Source organism: Nipponia nippon, unplaced genomic scaffold (assembly GCF_047370975.1).
Source record: "Nipponia nippon isolate SJK-2023a ecotype South Korea unplaced genomic scaffold, ASM4737097v1 scaffold_16, whole genome shotgun sequence".
In the NCBI taxonomy this organism is placed as follows: Eukaryota; Metazoa; Chordata; class Aves; order Pelecaniformes; family Threskiornithidae; genus Nipponia; species Nipponia nippon.
This window is the reverse complement of record NW_028262332.1, coordinates 12,639,803-12,652,951: the sequence shown is the minus strand read 5'-3', so window position 1 is coordinate 12,652,951 and position 13,149 is coordinate 12,639,803. Positions and strand designations below refer to the sequence as shown.

The 13,149-nt window shown below is 49.5% G+C and overlaps 1 long non-coding RNA gene across 1 annotated transcript; it reads right to left on the bottom strand.

Annotated features, from left to right (window-relative positions):
* Positions 1-7,861: 7,861 nt before the first annotated feature.
* On the bottom strand, positions 7,862-12,598 carry LOC148056268 (uncharacterized). The gene is made up of 3 exons (XR_015703700.1): positions 12,141-12,598; positions 9,682-9,848; positions 7,862-9,373 (listed from the first exon to the last, which is right to left on the bottom strand). It is a non-coding gene; the product is annotated as an uncharacterized LOC148056268 (long non-coding RNA).
* Positions 12,599-13,149: the final 551 nt, after the last annotated feature.

Genomic DNA, 13,149 nt, shown 5'->3' with positions numbered 1-13,149 from the left:
TTGCGTGCACTTACAAAAAATGAAAGGGATCTGCTTTCATCTGTCTGAAAACAACAATTTCCTATGAAAGATCTTTAGCCCTGAGGGTGCTGTGGGTGTCTCTGCTCCTCCCCATCAATATTCTTTTGCCTGCACAAATGGAAAAAATTGGGGCAGCCCCTAGGCTATTAATACTTCTCCAAAGGTTTCTCTCAAAATAAAGCAAAAAAACCCAAAAGCATAGAAAAACCCCTAGTGACTGCTGCAGATTGTGTATGGAAAATCCAGAGACTTCCCAGAATTGCTCCGAATTCAAAATCCCCTGGGGAAATGAGCCTTGTTTTATAACTAGCACAGGAGCTGGTGACTCCAAAAGGGGTGGAGGCACGCAAGCAAAGAGACACAGGAAGGACGTGGTGTTGCAGGAATTCATCCACAGGCTGCAAAGGGGAGGGAGAAAAGCAGGGACAAGGGGAACAATCACAGACCTGCTCTAGAGCACATGGCGAGCAATACCTGCCCCCTTGCTCACACCTCCTCCCTGCGCACCCACGCCCTCCACGCAGGCACCATCCCTGCGGCTGCCAGGGCCTGCGTCGCAGCCGGAGGAGCTGGGCAGGCACAGACTCAGTGCCTGCTCCGAGAGCCGGAGACCTGCTGCTGCAGGACAGAGGTGGATGGCAAGACCTGCCCTTGCTGTTTGGAAACAGCGAACGCCCCCAGTCCAGCAGCTGTCTTGGCGCTCTTGCACAATGGCTGTGGTGCTGCTAGCATTATTGGGAATTAGGGTCCAAGAAGATCGTTTGGACTCCCAAAATGCTACGTGCCAAAATTAGAGGCAGCCTGGAAAATGTGCCTGCAGTTAAATAAGTAACTCCCCTGGCAAGCATGGCAAAGCCTCTATCTCCCACCTGTGCCCTTCATGCAGACACAGTTTGCTTAAACACATCTAAGCTGCTGCTAGGTGTTCTGCTGACATGTTCGTCTTTATTTGTGCATCCTGCAGAGCTACATAATTACCTTTCTAATAAAAAGCACCAATAGAAACTTGGAAACCAACAGCTAACTCAGTGCTTATCTTGCGGGTTCAGTTGTCTCTCCATTTGTGCAACTACATTTCATTATACATGAGAATGGATGGACAGGGAATCACCCCTGCACTGGACAAAGGAGCCCTGTTCCCTGTGCACCCATCTGCCCCCCTCTCCCCTAACTCCTAACAGGAGTTAGGCAGCCCTGCCTCACTCCGGCCCCCAGCACTGCAGCAGGCCAGACAGGCAGGCAGGTCACTGCCTTGGTGCTCGTGGCTGGAGCATGGATCTAGACTAGCTTTTGACAGCAAAGCAGCTCACTGCAAAGCTCACAACAGGTACCACAGCCATCCTCACTCGGCTGTCCCCGCGCGGTCCGCTGGGGACTGCTGCACCCACCTCGCCGCTGCCTCCCTCCCCCAGAGCCTCGCAGGCTGCGACTCCCATGGCCCCGCTCCTCACCTGCCTGCAACTTTGAGACAAGCGAGAGTTTCTAGCAAAGGATTTATCAGCCCATCAAGTGCTTTCCTGCCTGGGAGTGGGGTTGTGTGTCAGAAGTGCAGCAGGCGCAGGTGTACAGAGGGGTATACTTCTTCATGCCACACCCAGCTGCATTCAGAGACAGCGGTTCTCCCCAGACCCCTCACATCGGTAAGGACCGCAGTACCTCCACAGACAGGTGCTTCTAGCGTTAATGAAATGGCTGCCGAGATCTCCAGATCCCTCCTGCATGGGGAATGCCATTACCAGAACAGGAGGCAGCTCGGCTCAGTCTGTCTGGCTACAGCCCTCCTCTTCCTTTCCACCCTGTTTCTTTATGTCTCTGTGCCTTTCTCACAGCCTGAGCGGTGGCGGACTGAACCCTGCCTCCACTTACATCTCTTCCCCCTGCAAGGGCACAAGGTCACTCCCAGCACACGTGCTTGGGACAAAGTCTCCTGCCACCACTCCTGGCTTTCCCTGTATGCTGCTGGCTGCCCTGCAGTGGCACTCACTGTGCTTTTAGCTTTTCAAATCATTTATGATATTATTGAGACTGGGCACAGCCAGAAAGAGCTTAACCCCCTGCATTGCTGTCCCAGACTCTGCAGGCAGTGAGCGCCGTGGCAGCAGAGCTCACCAGTACCTGCACATGTTCGCTCCCAATGGGAGAAGCCCGGCTCGGAGACAGGCTAGTGGCTCCCAGGGCCATCGAGGTGCATGCTCACTGGTGAGAATGCTGCTCTCTGCCAAGCCTCGGGGAAAAATCAGATTTCAGCTAGGCGGTCTGCCTAGCAGGCCAGGGTCATATGCAGAGGGAAGCTGTATAGAGCTGAAGCGGGTTCCTTGGTGCAGTTTAGTGGAAAGGGAAAGCACACAGGAAAGAAACAGAATAGAAACGCATTAACAACGAAGCTGTGTTAAACACTTAATGCCCCTGTAAATTTTTGAGAGTGTATCTGTATGGTCACCCTGCTGGCAGGAGGGGGTCCAAGTCTAACCTCTCAGCGGCATAAACATCACTGAAGAAAACTGAATCAAACAGATACAAAACCAATGAGAAGCGTCTGTACTGTATCCACATGGGCCTGCTTCGAGGATATCCTGAACAGACCGAAGCTGCATACTGAGCGAGTGTAACTTTCCCCCACTGTTTCTTTGCTCCCATTTTCTCCTGTCCCTTACCTTTCCCTCTACTTATCAGCAAAAGCAGCGGGGACACTTCTCCCCAAAGTACTAAAACAGCAATTTGCAAACAGTGCAAATGACAGCGTAGCAGGCTACAGGCACGTGTATCCCACCAGCAGAGCCTCAGAGCTCCAAAGGTCTTGACAGTAGGATGTTCTGTCTCGGGACATCACAAACTGGGCTGAGCGAACTGGGCTAGCTGCAACCAGGATTTAACACACATAGGACAGAGTTCCCCATGGTTTCAGGCCTTCAGATGAGTGTTTACTTTTGCAGGCCAGGCTAACAATCCGGGGGCTAGATACTTACTAACAGCCCTCTTTACAAAGCAGTTGCGTCAGACCCAGGATCAGCAAACCACTGAAAATTCTGCAAGGGAGCTCACTTTGAGGTGAATTTCCAGGGAAAATCCCATTCTCTGAACATCAGATGCCTCAGCTGAGCCCTGAAGCCCTCTGTGATTTGGCATGACGAACAGGGACGGCTACACAGCCCGCATTGTCCTCCGGTGCTGGGTGATGCTTCCGTGTGTGCACGACTGCCAAGAGGCCATCCTGCTGTGCAAGAGCAACAAGCAAACATCGTGGCTGTGCCTAGTCTAGCACAGCACAGACCTGAGCACTTGGCTCTTTAATCTGTTCCCCTCCTCCTTGCTGTTATTTATAACTGCTTAAAGCACCTATTGAGCCCTGTCTGTAAAAGGCCTGGGTGCTTTTTGATCATGCCATGAATCTTTTCCTCACAGACTTCTCCTGGACCTACGCAATTTTCCTGAAGAGCTGCACACACTCCTGTTCTTTACAGAGGAGGAGTCCCAAGCGAGGATTACAGGGCTATAAAAGCGGAAGCGGACTGCTTGGCAGAGCATTCCTTGAGATTTGCCAGCCTAAGTACACAGATGTTTCTCAGATGGGTGAATTTGGAAATGAAGATCTACGTGGCATCTGTCAAAGGGCTAGTGTTTCTGATCTGTGACAAACACTGCGCAGGATCCCGTCTGTCCTGCCAGGCTAACGCTGCACACAGCAGATCTACCCATCACTGAAGCTAATCCCAAGTAATTTATTAATCTTCTTGTGCGCACTCGTTTGTACCTCATAATTCTCTTGTCCATAATGAAAAATTATCTCTTGTTGCAGTTGTCCTTCCAGAGCCAAGGAGAGCTGCAGCAAAGGCCCCCAAATGTTTTTTGGGTGACAGACCACCCCCTTAACTACGTGTTTGCCACAGTAGTCCTCAAATGTGCCTGCAAACCCCCTTGGAGGGAGGTGTTTCTGAATTGTGACTGCAGTAACTTTCTTGCCAATTATTTCTTCAGGGAGCTGATCAGAGCAGAAGCGAGCGGCTGCTCCGTCAGACACCGGCGCAGGGCAGAACACCCCAGTGCAGGCTGCTGCAGGAGAGGGAACTTTCTGGTCTCCAGCCAGTCCCAAGATTTGTTCCTCCCAATGGACTTTTGCCTCAAACAACTCAAGTGGTGGCCACACTTGAGGCTCACATCCACCACTGCTCAGGGCTGATCTGGTGTCCAGGGTTCCGTGCAAGGGCAAAATGGGTACAACAGCAGAAAACCCTGTGCTGGACCCATTGTAGCACTTCCCCTTCATCCCAGCACTGCTGAGAGGTCCTGCAAGCCTACCCGCCTGCTTGCTGGGATGTGCAAGGAGCTTTCATCTGGCCCAGAGCTGGGCGGAGGGCAACAGCTCCTGCTGCAGATGGGCCTGTGGTGTTTCACCTCTCACAAGCACAATGGCAAAGCTGCTTCGGCAGTGCTCGCTCCTACAGACAGCAGAAGTTCCCTGCTCTGAGCAGGGGCAAGCTATAGATGGGGGCAGAGAAGATGAAAAGGATGTACAAACACCAGAACACATTTGCTCATCGTGAATCCTCAATCATAATTCTTTACTTCGGGTATGCAATAAAAATCCAACTGCAAAGTGCTTACAGTTGTTGTAATATTCTGTAAATCACAAAAGAAAGAGAAAAGAATTAGGCTACAGGTTCCTGAGGAGTTATGAATAATGGATTGTCAGCCTCGGTTCAGACCCATGCTAAAAATCTTTTTAACTAATGCATTAACTCTTTCACTGCTACTGCAGATGAAAGCGTTAGGGTCACAAGATGTTACAATTTCAACATCCTGCTCCAATTCATCCAGATATATTGTAGGAGCCTGTTGGACCCAACTCCCCTTTCTGCAGAGTGAGATTTCATATTCAAAGCTGCTGAGAGTGTTAATTAATCATTAGAGTATTGCAGAAAACATAGGGAACTCACGTGCCTACATAAAAGAGTCTGCCAAAAGTCATCAAATGAAGAAGCCATGAAGAAGGGAAAGGGATTACTGGTAATCCCTCATAATGATACTCATAGCCTGCAACATGCAATTCTTGCACAGATGCTAAAAAAAAAAATAGAATCATCTATAATTGTCATTCAATGCTTTTTCCTCAGACGGTGCTGCCACAGGACTCCTCGGGCTCCTGCGATACACTCCAAGTTGTCTTCACACCTGCTGCGGAGGTGAATGCCCACAAGCTAGAGAACCCCAGCCCTGCCTGCCGCTCCCCGCCCCGCGCCCTGCCCGGGCGAGCTCTGGCACAGCCCCTGTGCTGCGGCTGCCAGCAGCAGGCACATCTCTGTGTTTGGTGGACTAAAGCTGGAGCAGATCCCCTGCCAGGAGTGCTCAGTTCTGCGCTCCTGGCTGCAGTGGGACAGAGTGCACTTTATTTAGTATTTAATTAATATTTAATATTGTTCCTCTGCTCTGCTGCTTGGGTTCACTTCACAGGGGCTTCTGTGATTTCACCTCCACCCTTCAGAATGTGACATTCCTCGCTGCTTTGCAGCGAGGACAGAGGTGTCTGGCACAAAAAGGGATGTGGCTTGCTGCTCTGAATCGCTGCATGGAGAACGCCATTGGTTTAGGCACAGGGTCAATAACCCAGAGGCTCTGCAGAGGAGGCAAAGCGACATGAAATGCATCACGCTCTTTCAGCTACCTTGCACTTTTCCTTGGGGTTGCTGCTCCCTTGCTGCCTCCTACTCCACCTTGCTACTGCTGACCTCTGTGGTCAGGGCACCGCCAAACCCCCCCTTCTTGCTGTGCAGAGTAGTACCTGGCTGCAAGCAAGCAAGAGGCTCGGGAAACAGGCAACTTCCAGCGGCAGGACAGCAGATGAGTGCTTTCTAAGGTGACCTTGCCTGGCTGCTCATTTCTCACTGCTGGAAACCTCATCAGACTCCTGGAGTCACTGAATGCTGGTGTCCTACACTGGAGAACTTGCCTGCTCCCTCCTGGAAGCCAACAGGCAGCGGCGCAGCCATGTGAGCAAAGGGGAGCAGGCAGGCCCGCTGCCAGGCAAGCATACCAGACAGCACGTCCGACCTCAGGAATATTGATTAATATGAGGACATGACTGTCTGCAGAAAGTCTAGCAACATGCAGCACTGAATTTCATTCATAAACATTTAAAAAAGGCACAAAGCCATCTGTGAGCCTACCAAGCCTCACGCTGTGTTCGTTCCCTCCCCTTCTCGAGCAGCGAGCCTGAGCACCGGGCCGGCACCGGGCAGCAGATAGGTGCTGTCTGCGGGTAGCGACTTCCCTCCTACCACCGAGCGCTCCAGCCAGGGCAGCTCTCCAGCATGTGCGTGCAGCTGTGCCAGCAGATACACTAAATATTAAAATAGCATACCAGCAACTGTAAATAACAATGTTTTGACCTCATACACTCTTTGATCTGGGGATAACAAACATTTACAAACAGAATTTAGTGAGGGACAGACCCTCCAGTGCCACCTGCCTCTGCTCTGTTGTAGACCACGCTGCCTCGCAGCTGAAGAAAGCAAGCAACACTGCCACAATATTTATTTTTTATTTCTATCTCTGACTTGCTAGAGTTCATTCTGCAAGTGTCACAATGGACTACAATTAAACTTTGCAGGACAGATGTGGCTGGCGAGGAGGGATGCTCACAGCCCAGTGCAATGGAAGACAGACAGCTTGGAAAGGCCACCCCAGCTCGTGGGTCACACAGCACATTTGTTCACCCTCTCCAGCTGCAGGGAGAGCTGCACAAGGAAGCAATGATTCAAGCTGAACGTCTGTCCCTGGTGCTAATTATAAAATAATTTCTGATTGTGAAGAGTACTTGCACTGCTACAGTAAAGGCAGCTTTAGAAGCAACTGCTTGGGCTGTCGTTAAGAGCCTGACCACTATGGCTTGGTAACTTCATAGCTCTCACCTGTATCCCCCAGCTGACGGCATCATCTGTCCTGGCCCAACTCGCAGCAGTTTTGAAAGAGAGCAAAATTATACAGTCTCTCTCTCATTGCTAGAAATAGGGATCCCAGCACATGGATAAACTCATTAACTGGGCAGGGTGACAAAACCTGACTTGTGCTGCAATTGCTTTCAGATGGTTTGCATCATCGCAGCATCAGCAACACAACTCTCTGTTCCCCGGGCCAGACAAGCTCCTTGGAGTAATAAAGCAGTTCACACCAAAGTACTGAAAGGGGAAAACATCTTCAAACTTCTGCCTACCAGAAATTATGGAGAGCACATTGTAGAACTCGCAGATGCCAGATCACCAGGGGATCTGCTCTCATCGCGGCCGGGGCGCACTGCGTTCATTATAGGCTATCGCGACAGCTACAGCGCCGGCTCCTGCCCGCAACGGCAGCGCTGCCGCCGGGGCTGCCCCAGCGGCGCTGCGCAAGGCGCCGGGCAGGAGCTGCCAGCGGCCCCGCCTGCCCCCAGCGGGGCACACGCTCTTCCGTGGGCTTGGCTCAAGGAGAGGACATCCCATCCCAAACGGCTGGCAGAGCCAGGCGGCTCCGCCCGAGGGGGCTCCGCTCCGCGGGGCTCACGGCGGGGCCGGGCAGAGGCGCGGGGCCGCCCGCAGCTCCCCGCGGCCAGCGGCTCCCCCTCCTCCCGCCGCGGCGCCGCCGCCGTCCCGCCCCTGACACCTAGCGGCCGTTCCCAGGCGGGGCCGCGGCACGCGTGGGCCCGGGGCGCGGCGGGGCCGTGGGGCCCGGGCCCGCACCCACGGCCCCGCTCCTGCGCCGCCGCATCGGCCGGCCGCCAGCGGCGGGTGGCGGCGGGAGCACGGCGGGAAGACCGCTGCCCTGCCGGGAGTTCCTCCACGGAGGCGAAGCGAAGTTGCCGTTTCTTTACCCAAATCTTTCCCTTTACGCACCTGCTGCTGGCGCGGTCCGTCCTCCGGGCGGACGGAGCCCCAGGACAGAGGATGAAAAGGGACTGTGAACGAGGTATGAGCAGCACAAAATAATTGTCCAGAATAAAAAGTAAAAATTGTGACAAATCAAAGACCACCCAAAATAAAGATGCATGGAAAATGTTCAGTTCATTTGTGCTTAAGGTAGTTTCCTTCCCTTGCAGCTTTACAGGTTGTGACATACAAGCAGCATGCAGGAGACGGATGCGTGTTCAAATCTTGCTGGTCCCCTTGTCCCTTCATTGCTTTTGCGGCCTCAGAAGCAGCCTTCTAATGAGCTGCAAGATGTGCGTTATCACACGGAGCATCACCCTATACCATGTTAGGAATCGGCACACCATTTATAGGAGGGCTTTAGGCTCTCACAGGTTCCACAACGGCCCAGCTGCGGTCAGTGCTGGATAACTGGCTGGAGGTCCATCGATGCACCGAGCAGCGCAGGGGTCCTGGCCCACGGGGGTCAGTAGGGCTGGGTGCCCTGTGCAGGAGCTCACACTGCCAGCAGCACAGAGCAGAAACGCCCCAGCGAGTGAGCGAGGTCTGCCCTGCTTCGCCACCCGGGAGGACTGGCTGAAGCGTCCAGCTCACAGACTGCTGGGCTGTGGAGCCTGCCCCCGAGCAGCTCTTCTTGGGAAGTGTGTTGTGCTGGATGACATCTGCCTTAGCACTCTGATTCACTGCAGGGTCTTGGCCCCAGATCACCTCTCACCACAAGTGAAAATATTTGTCTCTCCTGGGATGGATAAAGGAATAAGAAAAATAAAATACCCTGCCACTTATTTTGCGTTTAGCACATCTGCCAAGACCTCGGTCCCTGGGCATGAGGCTTCCTGGAAACGGGTGGACACAGACGGGAGCACCAGCACGCAGCTCTTGGGGTTCAGGATGTTCTTTGATGCCACATTTCCTCCCCTGCTCTGTGCAGGCCTCCTTCCACCAGCCGTTTAAACTTAGTCATGGCAGGAGATGCTCGGCATTCAGGCGCTCACTCGCCTGTCTCGGAAGAGCTATTTGGTGCAACAACAGATGGACAGAGGTTGGCAAGCCCTGAACAGCACTAGAGGGGACCTGGCACACATTTCTCTGGTCTTTGCTCTTCCACATTGGCCTTTAGCTTTAGTTATCATGAACAAAGATACAAACAAAGCCTCCTCCTCTCTTCATCCACCAAATCACAAGTGTTAGCATCCTTCCCTCATGCATTGGTCCTAGACCACGCCTCGCACGTGTCCCACTGCTGTCTGTGCACTGGGCCAGTTTGGGGCACCAGTCCGGTGCGCACTTTCTCCTTTTGGGTGGCTGCTGTCTTGCAAAGCCCTGCCCAACCCAGGGCAGCCCAGCCCCAAGTCCGCTGCAGTGTCACCAAGGTATGTGAAGCTGTCCCTCTTCCTCGTGGGAGACTATTGCATGGCCAAAGAGCACTTCTGCTTTGGGAAGGAGCCCTGTGCTGCCTGTGACACAGGGCAACAATACCCAAGGTAAGACAAACCTTAAGCAAGCGTAACACCTCTCAGGCAGTGGGCTAACAAGACGTCTACCTAGCCAGGTCACCTCCAGCCCATCCCAGCCCCAGCTGCAGGTGCCAAGCTGAACCAGCAAAGCTCAGCGGTGACCAGGCAGAACCCACCCAGCAGCAGCACTCAGGACCAGGTACTGCATAAAGCAATCTAATAGGCAACATATATAATTATTATTATTATTCATACAGTGTCAGAAGCACACATGCTGCTTTAGAGAATAATAAAAGGAAATGCCTTACCACCATGGTTTGCAAGTGTAGAGACTCTGTAGTGGGAATCAGCAGAAGTTTTCATACAGTTGATACAGGAGAAAGTAGAAGCACGTGTTACATCTGCAGTACACTGTACTCCCACTACAGTTATGTTACTTATCTCTAGGTACAGGAATGTTCTAAGCCGTTACTCCCTGCAAATACATCCGTTAGTAAGCATCTACAAACGCTCGTCCTTGGGGTCGTTCAAGTTCAGTGGCACTGGGATCCTCCCTGAGCGGGGCTGGGGCTAGTCCGGCATCTCGTAATAGCCAAGACAACTCTCGCTGTCTGTGTGAGGCAGAGGTGGTATTTCAGGCTGGAAGCCAACAGCTAACACAGAACTCCCAGGAACATCAGACATGCAAACCCAAACTGATAAAATATTCCAAAATAAACCCTGCAAATGTCAGCAGCTGACAGTGCAGAGTCTAATCCAGCCTGGCTGTTAATATCCGAGTGACGCATTGGTCATTCTTATTCATTGTGATGTTCATTAGTACCTGGGGAATTCATTACTAAACACATACAGGTTACCTCCATTGTAGCTACTGGAAGAAACAGGCACTTCTGTCCTCAGTTATATGTTTTACAACTGTAATGACATCAGTAAGAGGCATTTTTGGATCGGATTTAAAACTGAAAAGTCAAGGCAAAGCTAGTGCCACAGTTGCGAGGAGCTGCCGCAAATACCTTCAGCAGCGCTGGATATTAAAACCTGTGAGCTTGTTTGGTCAGAGTAAAGTAATAAACCGCTATGTTCAATCACATTGGAATGCAAGGGCTGCAGCAAGCGTGGTGATGCCTCTGTGCTGCCATGCCCTTTCCAACAGCTGCTTCACACAAACTTTTCAGCAAAAAAATCTAAAGGAAAAGTAAATTCTGATGCGGAGAATACACAAAACAATATGGCAAAGAGCAGCAATGACCAAAACGTAATCATCATGACACTTCAGCATGCATGACCGAAGAACAAGAGACCTGTTGCTGAGAGGCAAAGGGCAGCTGGGCTAAATTAGCTGAGCAAGTTTGAGTCTGGATAGTGTCATTAGGAGAAAAGCAGAACTATGCCATAAACTCTAATGAATGCATTAATGGATGGCTTGTGCCTCTCAAAAGGGGAAAAAACGGTTTAAATAAAGTTATTAACACAGCCCACCTGTGTTTGGCTCTTGGACTATGTTGTTTAAATAGCCCATTAACTCTTGGAGTAACTAATCTTGAAAGTGAATATAGCCTTTCTGAAGTAGACATTTAACTGCATTCATATAATTCAATTAGATTGAGCATTCTTAGTCCAAAGCCAGTATTCTATGCTTTCATCTCTAATAATGGTGCACAAACTTGGTTAATATGGTGCTAAAAAAAATTTGCATTTGTAATAGTAACCAAAAATAAATTGCTGGACTGAACCCTAAAATATAACATGTAATTTAAAGTGGTATGAGTTGGCATTATTATAATAATACAGAACTTTAAGGTTGTATTTAATTCTAAAATCAGTATTACAAGAGTGAGCTGAGTTGTATGGCTCTGCCTTAAACTCACAAGGGAAAATTAATGATTTCTTAAAAACTGATACTGAGAAAGTTTCTTTTCTGGGTACCAGAGCTCACATCAGCTAACAGACAACACCCTGGGCTGCTTCTGCTGGGTTTTGGAGGGAGCTGGGGGGGAAGGGAAGAGGTGAGGAAGAAAAACAAATCGTGGGCTGAACAAGTTCATCCAGTTAATAAATAGTTAAAGCAAATTCATTAGGAAACAGGAATTTTATAGATTTAGTTAAAGGTTTCTTCCTATTCATGTCACTGAGAAATGATAAAATTCCTTTTATCACTCTACAACTTGTTAATGTTTTACCCCAGGACCACTTCATCTGTAATAAACATCTTAACAAAATATGCATCCCTAGGGAGGAACCGTTAATTTCCTTAAGGCCTCACACATGTAATAGGTTTTTATTGCATGCAGGTGCTTTGTGAAATTGCATTGACTTGTAATAAACGTCCAGTAAAGAGCAGGTAGCACCTAAAAGGGGGAAGTGTTTGTGCACCTGTCTGAAGAGAGACTTAACACACCCTAATCCTCCACGGGCTGCTTCTCGGCTGCACATAGACATCGCCGAGCCGAGCCTTCTAGGGCGCCTGCTGCCTCTAATCACAGCAAGGTAAATGCTTGGATTTTTACAGTTGCGTTTAACCAGCTTAACAAATAAATGCTAGGTGAATTTAATATTATTCAAATATATTTATTGCTGCTTCAGCTAAAACTGCAGCATAAATTACAATCAAACACACTCTAAAGGATAGGGAAAATAATGCATGGCAGATTTTCTTTTCTTCCGTAGGAAGTTATCTGTGTCAGACTCTGTGGAATTAATATATTTTATTAATCTGTTTAGAATTAAGTATAAAGGAAGTTAAACATTCTTACCAGTAATAACATACCTTAGATATTTCAATGAAGATAGCCTTAAGTGTTTAATCTTGAGAGATTATTTTTTAAAAGCCGTTTGAACAAAGATGTATCTATGGTTTTCCATGGATGCTTATTGAAGAGGGCTATTTTGCTCATCACAGTAATTAACGGGAATGAAAACTCTGCGTTTCAAGAGAACCCCCATCTAGCAGCAGCATCACGTACATATGTTGAGGCTCGCTCTCGTTCAAGCAATTGCTTTGCCCATTCTCCGTGTTCTGTCAGAGCATTTGCAATACCTGTGGGCGAAGAATTGCTCCCCCTCCTATCCTAGGGGAACGCAGTAGGTACGTCCAAAGGACAACGTTCGCAGAAAGCCAGGGAGTTAATGTTCTGTGTCGCTATTTGAGGCAATACTACAGAAATTCCTCAAAGATACAAACTCTAAGTTTAGTTACAAAGTCCAGAACTTACACAAGTTCTTCAGTAAAACCTCTGCATATTTCTTTCCTCTCCCCCTGTTTTTTTTTTTTTCTTTCAAAATAAATTTTCTTTCCCAGTGAAGGGATATCAAGGCAAAATTGCAGCTAGAAGCCAAATAAATGGTTCTGGAGACCTCGAGTAGCTCAGATTAGAAATCTTTGAGATGAGATTGGATCAAATGCCTTGGACTGAAGCTGCCTTCGTTCGCTCCAGGGTACCAGGAGCGGCTTGCTGAGGGCAGTGGCACAGTCCCGCGACACACCCCAAGGCGAAACAGGGCAAACTTTTTCAAAAACCTCTGTGATGCTTGAAAATCCAAATTTAGTTAAAATTTTTTACCCGAGTGCATAGAAGAGCCTTTTGACCTTTAACAGGACTACGACTAAAACACCTAAGATGCTTTTTCGTTTCAAATTTGGGCACTTTTTAAAACTGCCATATGCAAGATTAAGAACTTAAATGTTTTGGCTAGCCCAGCCAAGAGGACATACACTTCACAGTCCAAAGCATCACCTGAAATATTTATTCATGACTGAAGCATTTAAGCTCAGCAAG